At 43.4% G+C, this 18,273-nt stretch overlaps 1 long non-coding RNA gene across 1 annotated transcript; it reads right to left on the bottom strand.

Moving 5' to 3' along the window:
* Positions 1-11,040: 11,040 nt before the first annotated feature.
* On the bottom strand, positions 11,041-11,983 carry LOC138672039 (uncharacterized). Its single transcript, XR_011319544.1, has 3 exons — positions 11,914-11,983; positions 11,287-11,341; positions 11,041-11,185 (listed from the first exon to the last, which is right to left on the bottom strand). It is a non-coding gene; the product is annotated as an uncharacterized lncRNA (long non-coding RNA).
* Between the last annotated feature and the right edge of the window lie 6,290 nt (positions 11,984-18,273).

Raw genomic sequence — 18,273 nt, forward strand, 5'->3', positions numbered from 1 at the left:
GTTTTGTAGCTGATTATTTGTGTTATGTGATATGTGTATGTAAATTACCGTATATACTCGAGTATAAGCCGACCCGAGTATAAGCCGACCCCCCTAATTTTGCCACAAAAAACTGGGAAAACTTATTGACTCGAGTATAAGCCTAGGGTGGAAAATGCAGCAGCTACTGGTTAATTTCAAAAATAAAAATAGATGCTCCATACCGTTCATTATGGCCCCATAGATGCTCCATATACAACTGTGCTATATAGAATGCTCTATACCGTTCATTATGGCCCCATAGATGCTCCATAGAAAGCTGTGCCATATATATATTGCTCTGCACCGTTGATTATGGCCCCATAGATGCTCCATAGAAAGATGTGCCCCATATATATTGCTCTGCACCGTTGATTATGGCCCCATAGATGCTGCTTATAAAGCTGTGCCCCGTATATATTGCTCTGCACTGTTGATTATGGCCCCATAGATGCTGCTTATAAAGCTGTGCCCCATATATATTGCTCTGCACCGTTGATTATGGCCCCATAGATGCTCCTTATAAAGCTGTGCCCAATATATATTGCTCTGCACCGTTGATTATGGCCCCATAGATGCTCCTTATAAAGCTGTGCCCCATATATATTGCTCTGCACCATTGATTATGGCCCCATAGAGGTTCCTTATAAAGCTGTGCCCCATATACGGTATATTGCTCTGCACCATTGATTATGGCCCCATAGATGCTCCTTATAAAGCTGTGCCATATATAATGTTCTGCACCGTTGATTATGGCCCCATTAATGCTCCATATATAATGCTGTGCCATATAGAATGTTGCTGGTGCTGCAATAAAAAAAAAATCACATACTCACCTCTCTTGCTCAGGATGCCAGCTCTTTCAATATTTACCTGCTCCTCGTGCGGCTCCGTCTCCAGCACTGACGCTCAGCAGAGGGCGCGCACTGACTACGTCACAGCGCCCTCTAACCTGAGCGTCACTGCTAGAGGACGCTGCAGACGGAGCCACACCGGAGCGAGGAGCAGGTAAATATAGCGCAGCGCTGCACTCCCCATATACTTACCTGCTCCTGGCGCGGTCCCTGCAGTCCCTGGCTTCCCCGGCGCTGCAGCTTCTTCCTGAGTAGTGTATAATAGCCATGATCCGTCAAACTCAATCTGACAGGTGCCCCGCCCCTATCAAAGTGTATCAAAATGTGTAACCCCTCCCCTCCCCTTGTCTGACGGCTGGTATCCAGCTGTCCCTCCTTGTTTGATTTCCCCTTTTGATATCGTTTATATAACACATGTTTATAATTATAGCCTAGTCGTGTATTTATTTTACACGTGGTTTATAACACCTTTCTCATTTGTTTTATATTAGATTTTATACGTAGCCCGAGTTTGATTCTGCACGCTGTGTTTTATTCAGTGTATTCATATAGTGAATAGGGCTGGTGTTTCTGTATGCAATCCTACATCCTGTTATGTGAAAAGTATTCTCATATTATATCAGTATTTCTTTTTATATTTTATTCACAGTGTATCCATATAGTGAATAGGGCTGGTGTTTCTGTATGCAATCCTACATCCTGTTATGTGAAAAGTATTCTCATATTATATCAGTATTTCTTTTTATATTTTATTCACAGTGTATCCATATAGTTCTGAACTTAAAGCTGTTTATTTGTGCTCTACTGAACACTAGTACTAAATGGTGAACATTACCTAAATGTTTAGGTTAACTGCGGTTCAGAGGTTTATAACACCTAGGGCAATTGTTGTTGTATTTGCGTACCCAATAAATGTTTATTTTCACAAGCAGAAGAGGCAGCTTTTTTTGTTTGTACATGTATTGTACCTGAATTGATATTTGCTTTCTCTTTTTTGTGTCCTGAAGATGGCATCTGAGAAGTTATTTGTTATCTACTGAGGGCATTGTAAGTTGTGTTTATTCACATTGTAGCAGATTTTCTCCTTGTGGCTGCCTTATATACACAGAAGAGATATGCACCAATGTCAATCTGAGAAGTTATTTGTTATCTACTGAGGGCATTGTAAGTTGTGTTTATTCACATTGTCGCAGATTTTCTCCTTGTGGCTGCCTTATATACACAGAAGCGATATGCACCAATGTCACAACACAAGTTATAATATGACCCAATGTTACAACACAAGTAAAACCAAAGACACGATATTGTAAAAAATTTAAAAAGATTTATTTCTCACGATAAAACAACAGCTCAAATTTTAAGTTAGCTAACAGCATGATGCTGACAAATGCATCTTTGCGGTATCTGATAACGACACGATGAACAAAGGACTGCGCCTGAAAATCTTGATGTCACAAAATCTGATACGGCTCGATCATTATTCTGCATGTCAGACGTAAAATTTTGTAAAATCTTCTTAAATGGAAAGCCTCGCGCTAAATGGTATAATACATATATGCAATAATGACCGCATACACTGCTATACAAATCTTGAATTTGTGCGCTCTGATAACAATAAGAATAACAATTCTTGTTCAGGAATGTCACAAAAGCGCGTGGAAAGATAATATTATCCGCACGGAAGCCGTAACTGTCAAAAAATATGCCCGTCTTATCGTCGCAGAGTACGATTAATATCCAGTGGCGACCAGCTTGATTCGCCGGGTCTGTATTCACAATATATGCCGCGGGTCTCTGAGTCACTCTTTCTTCCGGAAGCAAATCACACGGAAACACACCGGCGAATATGCGGTCTGTATAATTATCGGACCGCGCTACAACTGTAAGCTGCAGACTGTCCATCGTTGCTTAATTAAAATCGTACAAGATCTCTCGCCTGTTATTAATTTCCAGAATGGTGTGGTTGACTGCAAAGACAATCATATTTATCGTGTGGGGTGTCGCTATCGCAAAGCGGACTTCAGCACGCAGATTACCTGTTTTAATGAGCGAGAAATGGCCTCCAGGCTCTTGATTAGGCGATAAATCAAAAGCAAATAGCGTGAAGCCAGCCATAAATTCTTCACGATCTATCGCCATGGCACAATCAGCCTTTTGCTTGCCCGATATATGGGCAAGCGCCATATATTCTCTGATGGCTAAATCAGCATTAAAATTAGGATTATAAGGCCTCGCGGGTATCTGCTGACCATCCAGATATAATGCCGCGTGGTTGACGTGGTAGTGGTGAAAGTCCAACGGGTTTTTTGTATAAGAACCGCTGAAGCCCTCATTATCTACAAACCCCAATATAACAGTTTTTGGTATCTGTCCTAGGAAGAGGTTCTCGTGGTTCGTGATCCGTGTCCCTGCGGCGATGCTGTACACTTTCAGGCATGTTCGGTCAACAGCGTACTTGGCTATAGCGGCTAGGAGGGCCTGGCTGTGGCCGATTCGGACAGCCGGTGATACCTGCACTCTTTTCACATAGAGAGCCGCCTGCGAGATTTGTACCTTCAGCGGCTCGGCTTCTGCGGACATGAGGCAGAAAGTATCCTTATTTCTTGACAGCTTAACCTTAAGGTCAAGGCCGTTCAATATTAACTTTGGCTGGTTAAATATATCCCCAAAAATGGGTCCCAAAAGGTCGATGGGTTTTGAGCGAGAGGCGGCACTGGCTCTTTTGATAAATCCCGCATTTGCACCATCCAGGCGCCTGTCATTATGATGCCCCGCAGTGTCTTTATAGAAAAAACCGGCTGTAAATTGTGATGCCAGCGTCTGTGAACTGTAATTTAAAAGGGTCTCTGTACGCTCTATAGCTGTAGAGATTGTCCGATTGTGAGATAAGTCGGTCTCCCAGAGTAATATCGACCTGGTTAAAAAGAGTGGCTAGAGGGTAGTTTATGAGCGCCACACGCGCACCATCGGCGATGGCCGTATTATCCTGCTTCACGATGCGACAGCTTATGTACAGCAGCGTGTTGTTCAGATCATAATAATAATCACCGCTACCAGATATGTAAAACTCCAACGGTCCATTGTCTGACAGAGCAGCAACCGGCTGTACTTCTACAAATAGAGATTTCTCGATACTTGTTTGAGTCGGTGGTACGGCAAAAATATCCAGTTCAGATTTTGCGCACTCTACAGAAGCGTCATGCAGGAAAGCCATGGTAACTGATTAGAAGATGTCGTCCGCAGAGCGTCTTACTCGTTTCTGACGGGGGCGTCTCTTGGATGTAGTTTTATTCATGAGCATCGGCGGTAAAGGAGGGCAAACGCGCCGCTTTCTTTTTTGGGCTTTTTTAGCGACATAGATTATCCCAGAGCCGTCTTGCTGGGTTGGTGTATTTATCCTTTTCATAAGGGCCGTCGATGCTGATGTCACGGCATCTGCAGCGATGTTCCGGGCAGCCGTCCGAACGTGTGGTTTTACTAATTCTAAGCCTTTTCTGAAAAGCGGCACGGCGCGACGAAATAAGCCTTTAAATAGTCCTGCCAGTCCAGAGCCATACATGTACTCGCTCCCGCGGAACCCCTCTAGTCCGTGTCCCGACTGGGCAGTATAGTAGCGGGCATAAACAGCAGGATCTCCATACACCCTTTGAGACAGCATTTTATCGTGTCAATGCTGGCGAGGTCTAAAATGTAATCGCACTATACACTTGCCGTATCTGAATTTAACCGGCGTGCCCTGGTCCGACATGACTGTAATGTTTATGGAGTCAAAGTGTTGCTTGCACAGCGGTATGTAATCGGGCCGTGAGTAGCGCACCGTGACAATATCATTATCATCGCCGCTAACTTCTACGGTTCGTAGCAGTTGAACGTAACTGTCACCTACAAGTTGATGTTGAATTATATCAGTGTATACAAAAAGCGAATAAAAACCAGCCTTTGAATCGGGGTAAAAGCGGCGATTCCACGGCATTAAAGCAACGGGGGAGTCATCGACGGTCTGCAGTCCGAAAATAAATTTTAGCTTAGTACCCAGAGCAAACTGTATAGGGGATGGGTCGGTCAGGATCACCTCGCGGCGTAGTTCATCATACCGTATTCTGTAGGCAGGCGTAGATAAATACAGCGCTTCTATTCGGGCATTGACCGCGCCAACTAGCTTAGGAATGGACGAGTAAAATCCTGATTTTATGTGATACTGTACTAACGGTTCGCCGTGTTTAGCCGCGTAGAAGCGCCCTTCAAAAGCATCAAACGTGTTCCACGTATGGGGGTACTGTATTTCCGTTAACGCCACCTCATAATCTGCCGAAAGATGAACGGCCCGCGCTAACTTGGTATTGTACTCCGATATTGTGTTTTCAGGGTAGATTTTAATTGACGAATTACTGGGTAATGTCACGAAAAATGAGCCCGCTTCCATGGTTATATATCTGTCAACTCCGAGGCCGGGATCCAACTATTGAATTTTTCGGGGTAGCCCAGCCATTTGACAAAGCAGTGACTCACACCCCTGACACGTTTTTTTCTCAAAATTTTTTCTACTCTGTAGACACGATCCTCATCCATAGGTATTTTTTGCAGCTCTTCCTTATAAAATGACCCCTCTACAGGCTCCCCGGCTAAATCACTGATTTTATAAAGGGGTTTATGAAATTTATTGGAGACGGCGGTAATTAAAAAAATCTCTTCGCTGTATGTCTTCTCATAGCCCTTACAGAAGGGCGATTTATAGCGCGATATTCTCACATGAGAGCCAACCGTTAAAGACGGTTTAATCGGTTTATTAGTAATAGTAGAACTGTAAATATTGCGCCAGATTTGCATCACGTTTCTCTCTGACACAGACGCGGGACTACAGCGGATCGTTGAGTGGTACGTATGGTTGTAGCTATGCAGTAAATCCGGTAAAATATCAATATACCTAAAGGTATTATGATGCGTAAGATAGCGCCACATACGGGTTTTTAATGTGCGATTAAAACGCTCGACCATAGCGGCTTTTACATCATTGTTTGTAAAAAAGTGATGAATATTGTGCGTATTACATAGTTGCTTGAGTGATGAATTTATAAATTCTTTGCCGCGATCCGTCTGCAGTTTCTTCGGTATGCGCTTATCATTTTGAAATATTAATTCGAACGATCTGGCGACACTAGCGCCTGTCTTGTTTGTCAAGGCCACGCACCATGCGTATCTCGATAGAACATCAATCACCGTCAGGATGTATTTGACATTATCATTTTCCCTTGAATAGTCAATTAAACTTACGAGATCCGCCTGCCACTGCGCATCAATGGCCGAGACGTAAATTTTATTTGTCAAAAAGCGTTTTCTAGCAGGTTTGTGTAGCGTGTAGGTGTCTTGCTTATTCAACCAAGCAATAACATCAGATTTCTTTATGCCGCGTGCTCTTGCAGATCTAAATAATTTGTCAATACCCGAGAATGATCCGGGTGCCTGGCTTGTAAAATATTGTTTTTCTAATATGGCATCATACGATTTAGACGTCATGATTGATTAAAATGATTGCGGCTGTCCCACTACAGTACATCAGACATTCACCAGAAGTCCGACTAGACTAAAAAAAGCAGAGCTATTCTAAATGTAAGTATATATGCCAGTTGTCTTATTATTCGCAAATGCTTAATTATATTTAACTATGCATCTCTAAACCATAATTAAGGGTGTTATTTGTTTAATAAGTTAGTGTTATACTGGAGGATAGCTGCATATTTAGTATCGTTGTATAATATAGTTTTACTGCATAAAACATATTCTGTGGTACATAATTAATATAGAAAGACTTATCCGCGGGCAACTATTATAACATAATTTATGTAATACAGTAGTTAATAACTGTTAATACGCCCTAACTAGCGCCTGCAGCGCTTACTTACTACATGTGTTTTGTTTAACATAGACATATTTATAGTCATATTTATACAGTAGCGGTATATTTAGTGGGGCTGTGTAATATAGTTTTACCGCATAAATCATATTTGTGGCGCATAATTAATATAGAAAGACTTAGCCGTATTACCCATGATTTGCTTAGTATAAGAATATTTATACACGGGTCGCAGTTTTATTTGGTGTGTATATAAATGAGCTTGACGAGTGGTGGTGTGCGGTTAATATAGATTGCGCAAAAAATTTACACAGATAATTTATTTTAGATGGAATCCCAACATTTTTCGGCTTTTTCCAGTCAAGTTGCGGATTCGGTATTCGGTATGTTTCATGATTTATATACATGTATCTGTTAGTGGCCCATTCTAAGTAAGGATTGTTTTATATATTATCTTTATATGGTTTATTCTTTCTTGTTTAAGATGAATTAATCAGGACCATCCCCGATAATCTAGATGAATTTACCAGGAACACCCCCGATGCTGTAGATGAATTTATCAGCAACTACAGCGATGATTTTTTAAACGGCTTCAGCGTGCCTACTCTGGAGTGTGATACACCTGGAGCTGAGTATAGTAACACTAATGCAGGTGTCGCTGCTGTGTGGGATTTGACTCAGGGCATCATAGGTGCATTGTGTGACGGCTGTGTATGTATGTGTGTGTGTGTGTGTGTGTGTGTGTATATAGCTTTTAAGTATTTAGACGTGTAAATATATATATTAATTCTTTACAGATGTCGACATGTTTCCAGAACCAACCACCACGGAACACAAGCAGCCGCCTGTTGAGGAACTGATGTACCAGACCCCCACGCCGAGAAACAGCCCTGATTCTAGAGCACCTAAAAAACAGCTCGGACCGGCGGGCAAAAAAGGGAAAGGTGAGAATCATATGAAAAGTTTTTTGCACAACCGCTCTGCGAAAATCCACCACGCCTCTACTAAGGCCTGTATCTTTATTTATAGCTTGTAAACTGAAGCCTAGAAGAATTTTCACAAAAGAGAATATACCGGAGCTAATGGAGAGCCTCGCAGAAGCTGCAGAAGACGCCACGGCAATCATTCACCACACATCGCTATCCCGTAAGTGTATATTTTGGTATACATGCACAGTCTCTGTACAATCAATGATACACGTGCTTCACCATTGAGATCCATGGTCCCCACATATCTGACACATGTATAATCTTTCATTCAGCTAAGCGCAGCGACCTGCGACGGTCTCGCACATATCTGACACATGTATAATCTTTCCTGCAGCTAGGCGCAGCGGCCTGCGGCGGTCTCGCACATATCTGACACATGTATAATCTTTCCTACAGCTAAGCGCAAAGTCATGAGAAAAACACCTCCAGCACCTCTACAGCCGCTACAGATCACCGAGAATGGCGCAGCACCAGCGTGGCCGGCGATACAGACGGCTAATGGAGCTGTTAGAGCACATCCGCTATCACCGATCTGCGTTGTTCAGGACGCAGGAAACCCTGTGCCGTCGGACCATCGTGAAATACCCCATTCAAGCACCGGCCAGCCATCGACAATCCGTGTGAATGACCCCGCGCTACTATATCCAGAAGTGGTCGAGGCACCCCGAAAACATAAGCGAAAAACAAAACATGTTACAGAGCCACCAACCGCATCCTGCGCCGTGGGTGCAACAGCCACGATGACTCGTGAAGAGTATGATCGCGAGATTGACCAGCTCGCTGATGGTAAGCAACCATCCGTAGAACCGCTCATTATACGTATGTCCCACACTATGCAACCGTCAGCGCCATGTGTAACGGGGCCTGCTAATGCCTCTGGGGCAGGACCCTCAGGACCCTCTAATTTGGGTGACATATCTCATGTCTGTGTATCTAACTCTGTTAATGTTAAGAAACGGTCAAAGAGGTCGCGGCCGGCTGATGTTAAGGGGTGTAAAGAGCTTAAGGTGTGTAAAAAGCCACGGATTCATGCGCCAGCTACAGATCTGCAGCATGAATCCCGCAGCTGGGGCCCCGTTGAAATGCTTGTATTTCAGGAACACATCGTCCGCTACTTACGCTACAAACGCTGGGTCCCCAAAATAATGTTTTTTTGCGATACTTTTGAAAAATTATTATCAACACAAAGCCCAACACAGGCTAATAAGTCCGAACTATACGCACTTCGGAGCCTGTTGCTGGATGGCGAGATAACAACTACAGCGACCCCATTATGACTAGATATGGTCGGCTACGGCATGCATAAACCACCTAAACTAACACTACCCAGGTATAATAGGGCTAGAGTTATAAAGAGGGCTCTAAAATTGTTGGTCAGCGCTAGACGGGCGCTATGCTCTAGGAGGCGTCGTGGTGGCATGTGTCCTGCAGTGCCTCTACAGCCACCACAGACGTCGTCACAAGAGTCAGAACAGCACTCACATAGCCCAGGCAGCTCTGCAGATGCCGCACAGGCATCTACACAAAATTCACAAGCCGCAGACGCTGACGCTGCTGGTAATGTGCGGCGCCCCGATCATACAGTATTTTTGCAACACATCCATCATCATGAAAGAGCCCTCTTTATAACTCTAGCCCTATTATACCTGGGTAGTGTTAGTTTAGGTGGTTTATGCATGCCGTAGCCGACCATATCTAGTCATAATGGGGTCGCTGTAGTTGTTATCTCGCCATCCAGCAACAGGCTCCGAAGTGCGTATAGTTCGGACTTATTAGCCTGTGTTGGGCTTTGTGTTGATAATAATTTTTCAAAAGTATCGCAAAAAAACATTATTTTGGGGACCCAGCGTTTGTAGCGTAAGTAGCGGACGATGTGTTCCTGAAATACAAGCATTTCAACGGGGCCCCAGCTGCGGGATTCATGCTGCAGATCTGTAGCTGGCGCATGAATCCGTGGCTTTTTACACACCTTAAGCTCTTTACACCCCTTAACATCAGCCGGCCGCGACCTCTTTGACCGTTTCTTAACATTAACAGAGTTAGATACACAGACATGAGATATGTCACCCAAATTAGAGGGTCCTGAGGGTCCTGCCCCAGAGGCATTAGCAGGCCCCGTTACACATGGCGCTGACGGTTGCATAGTGTGGGACATACGTATAATGAGCGGTTCTACGGATGGTTGCTTACCATCAGCGAGCTGGTCAATCTCGCGATCATACTCTTCACGAGTCATCGTGGCTGTTGCACCCACGGCGCAGGATGCGGTTGGTGGCTCTGTAACATGTTTTGTTTTTCGCTTATGTTTTCGGGGTGCCTCGACCACTTCTGGATATAGTAGCGCGGGGTCATTCACACGGATTGTCGATGGCTGGCCGGTGCTTGAATGGGGTATTTCACGATGGTCCGACGGCACAGGGTTTCCTGCGTCCTGAACAACGCAGATCGGTGATAGCGGATGTGCTCTAACAGCTCCATTAGCCGTCTGTATCGCCGGCCACGCTGGTGCTGCGCCATTCTCGGTGATCTGTAGCGGCTGTAGAGGTGCTGGAGGTGTTTTTCTCATGACTTTGCGCTTAGCTGTAGGAAAGATTATACATGTGTCAGATATGTGCGAGACCGCCGCAGGCCGCTGCGCCTAGCTGCAGGAAAGATTATACATGTGTCAGATATGTGCGAGACCGTCGCAGGTCGCTGCGCTTAGCTGAATGAAAGATTATACATGTGTCAGATATGTGGGGACCATGGATCTCAATGGTGAAGCACGTGTATCATTGATTGTACAGAGACTGTGCATGTATACCAAAATATACACTTACGGGATAGCGATGTGTGGTGAATGATTGCCGTGGCGTCTTCTGCAGCTTCTGCGAGGCTCTCCATTAGCTCCGGTATATTCTCTTTTGTGAAAATTCTTCTAGGCTTCAGTTTACAAGCTATAAATAAAGATACAGGCCTTAGTAGAGGCGTGGTGGATTTTCGCAGAGCGGTTGTGCAAAAAACTTTTCATATGATTCTCACCTTTCCGTTTTTTGCCCGCCGGTCCGAGCTGTTTTTTAGGTGCTCTAGAATCAGGGCTGTTTCTCGGCGTGGGGGACTGGTACATCAGTTCCTCAACAGGCGGCTGCTTGTGTTCCGTGGTGGTTGGTTCTGGAAACATGTCGACATCTGTAAAGAATTAATATATATATTTACACGTCTAAATACTTAAAAGCTATATACACACACACACACACACATACATACACAGCCGTCACACAACGCACCTATGATGCCCTGAGTCAAATCCCACACAGCAGCGACACCTGCATTAGTGTTACTATACTCAGCTCCAGGTGTATCACACTCCAGAGTAGGCACGCTGAAGCCGTTTAAAAAATCATCGCTGTAGTTGCTGATAAATTCATCTACAGCATCGGGGGTGTTCCTGGTAAATTCATCTAGATTATCGGGGATGGTCCTGATTAATTCATCTTAAACAAGAAAGAATAAACAATATAAAGATAATATATAAAACAATCCTTACTTAGAATGGGCCACTAACAGATACATGTATATAAATCATGAAACATACCGAATACCGAATCCGCAACTTGACTGGAAAAAGCCGAAAAATGTTGGGATTCCATCTAAAATAAATTATCTGTGTAAATTTTTTGCGCAATCTATATTAACCGCACACCACCACTCGTCAAGCTCATTTATATACACACCAAATAAAACTGCGACCCGTGTATAAATATTCTTATACAAAGCAAATCATGGGTAATACGGCTAAGTCTTTCTATATTAATTATGCGCCACAAATATGATTTATGCGGTAAAACTATATTACACAGCCCCACTAAATATACCGCTACTGTATAAATATGACTATAAATATGTCTATGTTAAACAAAACACATGTAGTAAGTAAGCGCTGCAGGCGCTAGTTAGGGCGTATTAACAGTTATTAACTACTGTATTACATAAATTATGTTATAATAGTTGCCCGCGGATAAGTCTTTCTATATTAATTATGTACCACAGAATATGTTTTATGCAGTAAAACTATATTATACAACGATACTAAATATGCAGCTATCCTCCAGTATAACACTAACTTATTAAACAAATAACACCCTTAATTATGGTTTAGAGATGCATAGTTAAATATAATTAAGCATTTGCGAATAATAAGACAACTGGCATATATACTTACATTTAGAATAGCTCTGCTTTTTTTAGTCTAGTCGGACTTCTGGTGAATGTCTGATGTACTGTAGTGGGACAGTCAGCTGTATTTATCCTGAGTGTCAGAAATCAGCTCACCTGTTAACACCCAGAAACACACCCAGTTACGCCCATCACACGCCTTCTGTTAACACCCAGAACACAACCATACATGCAATTAATGCATGCATTAACTCACGCATGATATAGCCGGATTAAAACAGGAATTTTTATACAGCTGAATTTCTGAAAGAAGCAGGCTGTTGATTAACGAGCCGCAATCATTTTAATCAATCATGACGTCTAAATCGTATGATGCCATATTAGAAAAACAATATTTTACAAGCCAGGCACCCGGATCATTCTCGGGTATTGACAAATTATTTAGATCTGCAAGAGCACGCGGCATAAAGAAATCTGATGTTATTGCTTGGTTGAATAAGCAAGACACCTACACGGTACACAAACCTGCTAGAAAACGCTTTTTGACAAATAAAATTTACGTCTCGGCCATTGATGCGCAGTGGCAGGCGGATCTCGTAAGTTTAATTGACTATTCAAGGGAAAATGATAATGTCAAATACATCCTGACGGTGATTGATGTTCTATCGAGATACGCATGGTGCGTGGCCTTGACAAACAAGACAGGCGCTAGTGTCGCCAGATCGTTCGAATTAATATTTCAAAATGATAAGCGCATACCGAAGAAACTGCAGACGGATCGCGGCAAAGAATTTATAAATTCATCACTCAAGCAACTATGTAATACGCACAATATTCATCACTTTTTTACAAACAATGATGTAAAAGCCGCTATGGTCGAGCGTTTTAATCGCACATTAAAAACCCGTATGTGGCGCTATCTTACGCATCATAATACCTTTAGGTATATTGATATTTTACCGGATTTACTGCATAGCTACAACCATACGTACCACTCAACGATCCGCTGTAGTCCCGCGTCTGTGTCAGAGAGAAACGTGATGCAAATCTGGCGCAATATTTACAGTTCTACTATTACTAATAAACCGATTAAACCGTCTTTAACGGTTGGCTCTCATGTGAGAATATCGCGCTATAAATCGCCCTTCTGTAAGGGCTATGAGAAGACATACAGCGAAGAGATTTTTTTAATTACCGCCGTCTCCAATAAATTTCATAAACCCCTTTATAAAATCAGTGATTTAGCCGGGGAGCCTGTAGAGGGGTCATTTTATAAGGAAGAGCTGCAAAAAATACCTATGGATGAGGATCGTGTCTACAGAGTAGAAAAAATTTTGAGAAAAAAACGTGTCAGGGGTGTGAGTCACTGCTTTGTCAAATGGCTGGGCTACCCCGAAAAATTCAATAGTTGGATCCCGGCCTCGGAGTTGACAGATATATAACCATGGAAGCGGGCTCATTTTTCGTGACATTACCCAGTAATTCGTCAATTAAAATCTACCCTGAAAACACAATATCGGAGTACAATACCAAGTTAGCGCGGGCCGTTCATCTTTCGGCAGATTATGAGGTGGCGTTAACGGAAATACAGTACCCCCATACGTGGAACACGTTTGATGCTTTTGAAGGGCGCTTCTACGCGGCTAAACACGGCGAACCGTTAGTACAGTATCACATAAAATCAGGATTTTACTCGTCCATTCCTAAGCTAGTTGGCGCGGTCAATGCCCGAATAGAAGCGCTGTATTTATCTACGCCTGCCTACAGAATACGGTATGATGAACTACGCCGCGAGGTGATCCTGACCGACCCATCCCCTATACAGTTTGCTCTGGGTACTAAGCTAAAATTTATTTTCGGACTGCAGACCGTCGATGACTCCCCCGTTGCTTTAATGCCGTGGAATCGCCGCTTTTACCCCGATTCAAAGGCTGGTTTTTATTCGCTTTTTGTATACACTGATATAATTCAACATCAACTTGTAGGTGACAGTTACGTTCAACTGCTACGAACCGTAGAAGTTAGCGGCGATGATAATGATATTGTCACGGTGCGCTACTCACGGCCCGATTACATACCGCTGTGCAAGCAACACTTTGACTCCATAAACATTACAGTCATGTCGGACCAGGGCACGCCGGTTAAATTCAGATACGGCAAGTGTATAGTGCGATTACATTTTAGACCTCGCCAGCATTGACACGATAAAATGCTGTCTCAAAGGGTGTATGGAGATCCTGCTGTTTATGCCCGCTACTATACTGCCCAGTCGGGACACGGACTAGAGGGGTTCCGCGGGAGCGAGTACATGTATGGCTCTGGACTGGCAGGACTATTTAAAGGCTTATTTCGTCGCGCCGTGCCGCTTTTCAGAAAAGGCTTAGAATTAGTAAAACCACACGTTCGGACGGCTGCCCGGAACATCGCTGCAGATGCCGTGACATCAGCATCGACGGCCCTTATGAAAAGGATAAATACACCAACCCAGCAAGACGGCTCTGGGATAATCTATGTCGCTAAAAAAGCCCAAAAAAGAAAGCGGCGCGTTTGCCCTCCTTTACCGCCGATGCTCATGAATAAAACTACATCCAAGAGACGCCCCCGTCAGAAACGAGTAAGACGCTCTGCGGACGACATCTTCTAATCAGTTACCATGGCTTTCCTGCATGACGCTTCTGTAGAGTGCGCAAAATCTGAACTGGATATTTTTGCCGTACCACCGACTCAAACAAGTATCGAGAAATCTCTATTTGTAGAAGTACAGCCGGTTGCTGCTCTGTCAGACAATGGACCGTTGGAGTTTTACATATCTGGTAGCGGTGATTATTATTATGATCTGAACAACACGCTGCTGTACATAAGCTGTCGCATCGTGAAGCAGGATAATACGGCCATCGCCGATGGTGCGCGTGTGGCGCTCATAAACTACCCTCTAGCCACTCTTTTTAACCAGGTCGATATTACTCTGGGAGACCGACTTATCTCACAATCGGACAATCTCTACAGCTATAGAGCGTACAGAGACCCTTTTAAATTACAGTTCACAGACGCTGGCATCACAATTTACAGCCGGTTTTTTCTATAAAGACACTGCGGGGCATCATAATGACAGGCGCCTGGATGGTGCAAATGCGGGATTTATCAAAAGAGCCAGTGCCGCCTCTCGCTCAAAACCCATCGACCTTTTGGGACCCATTTTTGGGGATATATTTAACCAGCCAAAGTTAATATTGAACGGCCTTGACCTTAAGGTTAAGCTGTCAAGAAATAAGGATACTTTCTGCCTCATGTCCGCAGAAGCCGAGCCGCTGAAGGTACAAATCTCGCAGGCGGCTCTCTATGTGAAAAGAGTGCAGGTATCACCGGCTGTCCGAATCGGCCACAGCCAGGCCCTCCTAGCCGCTATAGCCAAGTACGCTGTTGACCGAACATGCCTGAAAGTGTACAGCATCGCCGCAGGGACACGGATCACGAACCACGAGAACCTCTTCCTAGGACAGATACCAAAAACTGTTATATTGGGGTTTGTAGATAATGAGGGCTTCAGCGGTTCTTATACAAAAAACCCGTTGGACTTTCACCACTACCACGTCAACCACGCGGCATTATATCTGGATGGTCAGCAGATACCCGCGAGGCCTTATAATCCTAATTTTAATGCTGAGTTAGCCATCAGAGAATATATGGCGCTTGCCCATATATCGGGCAAGCAAAAGGCTGATTGTGCCATGGCGATAGATCGTGAAGAATTTATGGCTGGCTTCACGCTATTTGCTTTTGATTTATCGCCTGATCAAGAGCCTGGAGGCCATTTCTCGCTCATTAAAACAGGTAATCTGCGTGCTGAAGTCCGCTTTGCGATAGCGACACCCCACACGATAAATATGATTGTCTTTGCAGTCAACCACACCATTCTGGAAATTAATAACAGGTGAGAGATCTTGTACGATTTTAATTAAGCAACGATGGACAGTCTGCAGCTTACAGTTGTAGCGCGGTCCGATAATTATACAGACCGCATATTCGCCGGTGTGTTTCCGTGTGATTTGCTTCCGGAAGAAAGAGTGACTCAGAGACCCGCGGCATATATTGTGAATACAGACCCGGCGAATCAAGCTGGTCGCCACTGGATATTAATCGTACTCTGCGACGATAAGACGGGCATATTTTTTGACAGTTACGGCTTCCGTGCGGATAATATTATCTTTCCACGCGCTTTTGTGACATTCCTGAACAAGAATTGTTATTCTTATTGTTATCAGAGCGCACAAATTCAAGATTTGTATAGCAGTGTATGCGGTCATTATTGCATATATGTATTATACCATTTAGCGCGAGGCTTTCCATTTAAGAAGATTTTACAAAATTTTACGTCTGACATGCAGAATAATGATCGAGCCGTATCAGATTTTGTGACATCAAGATTTTCAGGCGCAGTCCTTTGTTCATCGTGTCGTTATCAGATACCGCAAAGATGCATTTGTCAGCATCATGCTGTTAGCTAACTTAAAATTTGAGCTGTTGTTTTATCGTGAGAAATAAATCTTTTTAAATTTTTTACAATATCGTGTCTTTGGTTTTACTTGTGTTGTAACATTGGGTCATATTATAACTTGTGTTGTGACATTGGTGCATATCGCTTCTGTGTATATAAGGCAGCCACAAGGAGAAAATCTGCGACAATGTGAATAAACACAACTTACAATGCCCTCAGTAGATAACAAATAACTTCTCAGATTGACATTGGTGCATATCTCTTCTGTGTATATAAGGCAGCCACAAGGAGAAAATCTGCTACAATGTGAATAAACACAACTTACAATGCCCTCAGTAGATAACAAATAACTTCTCAGATGCCATCTTCAGGACACAAAAAAGAGAAAGCAAATATCAATTCAGGTACAATACATGTACAAACAAAAAAAGCTGCCTCTTCTGCTTGTGAAAATAAACATTTATTGGGTACGCAAATACAACAACAATTGCCCTAGGTGTTATAAACCTCTGAACCGCAGTTAACCTAAACATTTAGGTAATGTTCACCATTTAGTACTAGTGTTCAGTAGAGCACAAATAAACAGCTTTAAGTTCAGAACTATATGGATACACTGTGAATAAAATATAAAAAGAAATACTGATATAATATGAGAATACTTTTCACATAACAGGATGTAGGATTGCATACAGAAACACCAGCCCTATTCACTATATGGATACACTGTGAATAAAATATAAAAAGAAATACTGATATAATATGAGAATACTTTTCACATAACTGGATGTAGGATTGCATACAGAAACACCAGCCCTATTCACTATATGAATACACTGAATAAAACACAGCGTGCAGAATCAAACTCGGGCTACGTATAAAATCTAATATAAAACAAATGAGAAAGGTGTTATAAACCACGTGTAAAATAAATACACGACTAGGCTATAATTATAAACATGTGTTATATAAACGATATCAAAAGGGGAAATCAAACAAGGAGGGACAGCTGGATACCAGCCGTCAGACAAGGGGAGGGGAGGGGTTACACATTTTGATACACTTTGATAGGGGCGGGGCACCTGTCAGATTGAGTTTGACGGATCATGGCTATTATACACTACTTTCCTGTAATTGAGCGGTCACAGTTACCGATTATTTACAGCAATGAATATGCGGCTCCTCCCCTATGGGAGGTGGAGCCGCCTATTCATTTCTGTAATGAGCGGTGCCATGTGACCACTCAGTACAGGAAGAATCTGCAGAGCCGGGGAAGCCAGGGACTGCAGGGACCGCGCCGCAGCAGGTAAGTATAATTACACAGCCCCCGCTCCCCCTGACCTGCCGACCCCCGGGTATATGACTCGAGTATAAGCCGAGAGGGGGACTTTCAGCCCAAAAATATGGGCTGAAAATCTCGGCTTATACTCGAGTATATACGGTAACTGTTTGTTTTGCATAATTGTAAGAACATTGATGAGAACCTGATACCAATGGCAGACCTCTCGGATTTTCAAAGAGGCCAAATTGTTGGTGCTCGTATGGCAGGCGCTAGTGTAACAGATAGTGCCCGAATGCTTGGCGTGTCAAGAGGTACTGTCTCCAAAGTAATGACTGTGTTTGAAAGATAAGGAAAAACGTCCGCAGCAAAGCACAGGTCCGGCCGAAAGTCAAAGTTGACTGAGAGAGACCGTCGGACTCTAAAGCGAATTGTGAGAGAGGATCGCAAGACCACGGCTCCAAAAATCACTGCTGAGCTCAATGAACACCTACAGGACCCAGTTTCCACGAAAACTGTTAGTCGGCAGCTGCACAAATCTGGATTCCACGGAAGAGCTACAATTAGAAAACCACTGCTCTCAATGACAAATCTTTCTAAGCGTTTAGAGTGGTGTAAAAACCTCCAGAATTGGT

The sequence above is a fragment of the Ranitomeya imitator genome, chromosome 3, assembly GCF_032444005.1.
Source record: "Ranitomeya imitator isolate aRanImi1 chromosome 3, aRanImi1.pri, whole genome shotgun sequence".
In the NCBI taxonomy this organism is placed as follows: Eukaryota; Metazoa; Chordata; class Amphibia; order Anura; family Dendrobatidae; genus Ranitomeya; species Ranitomeya imitator.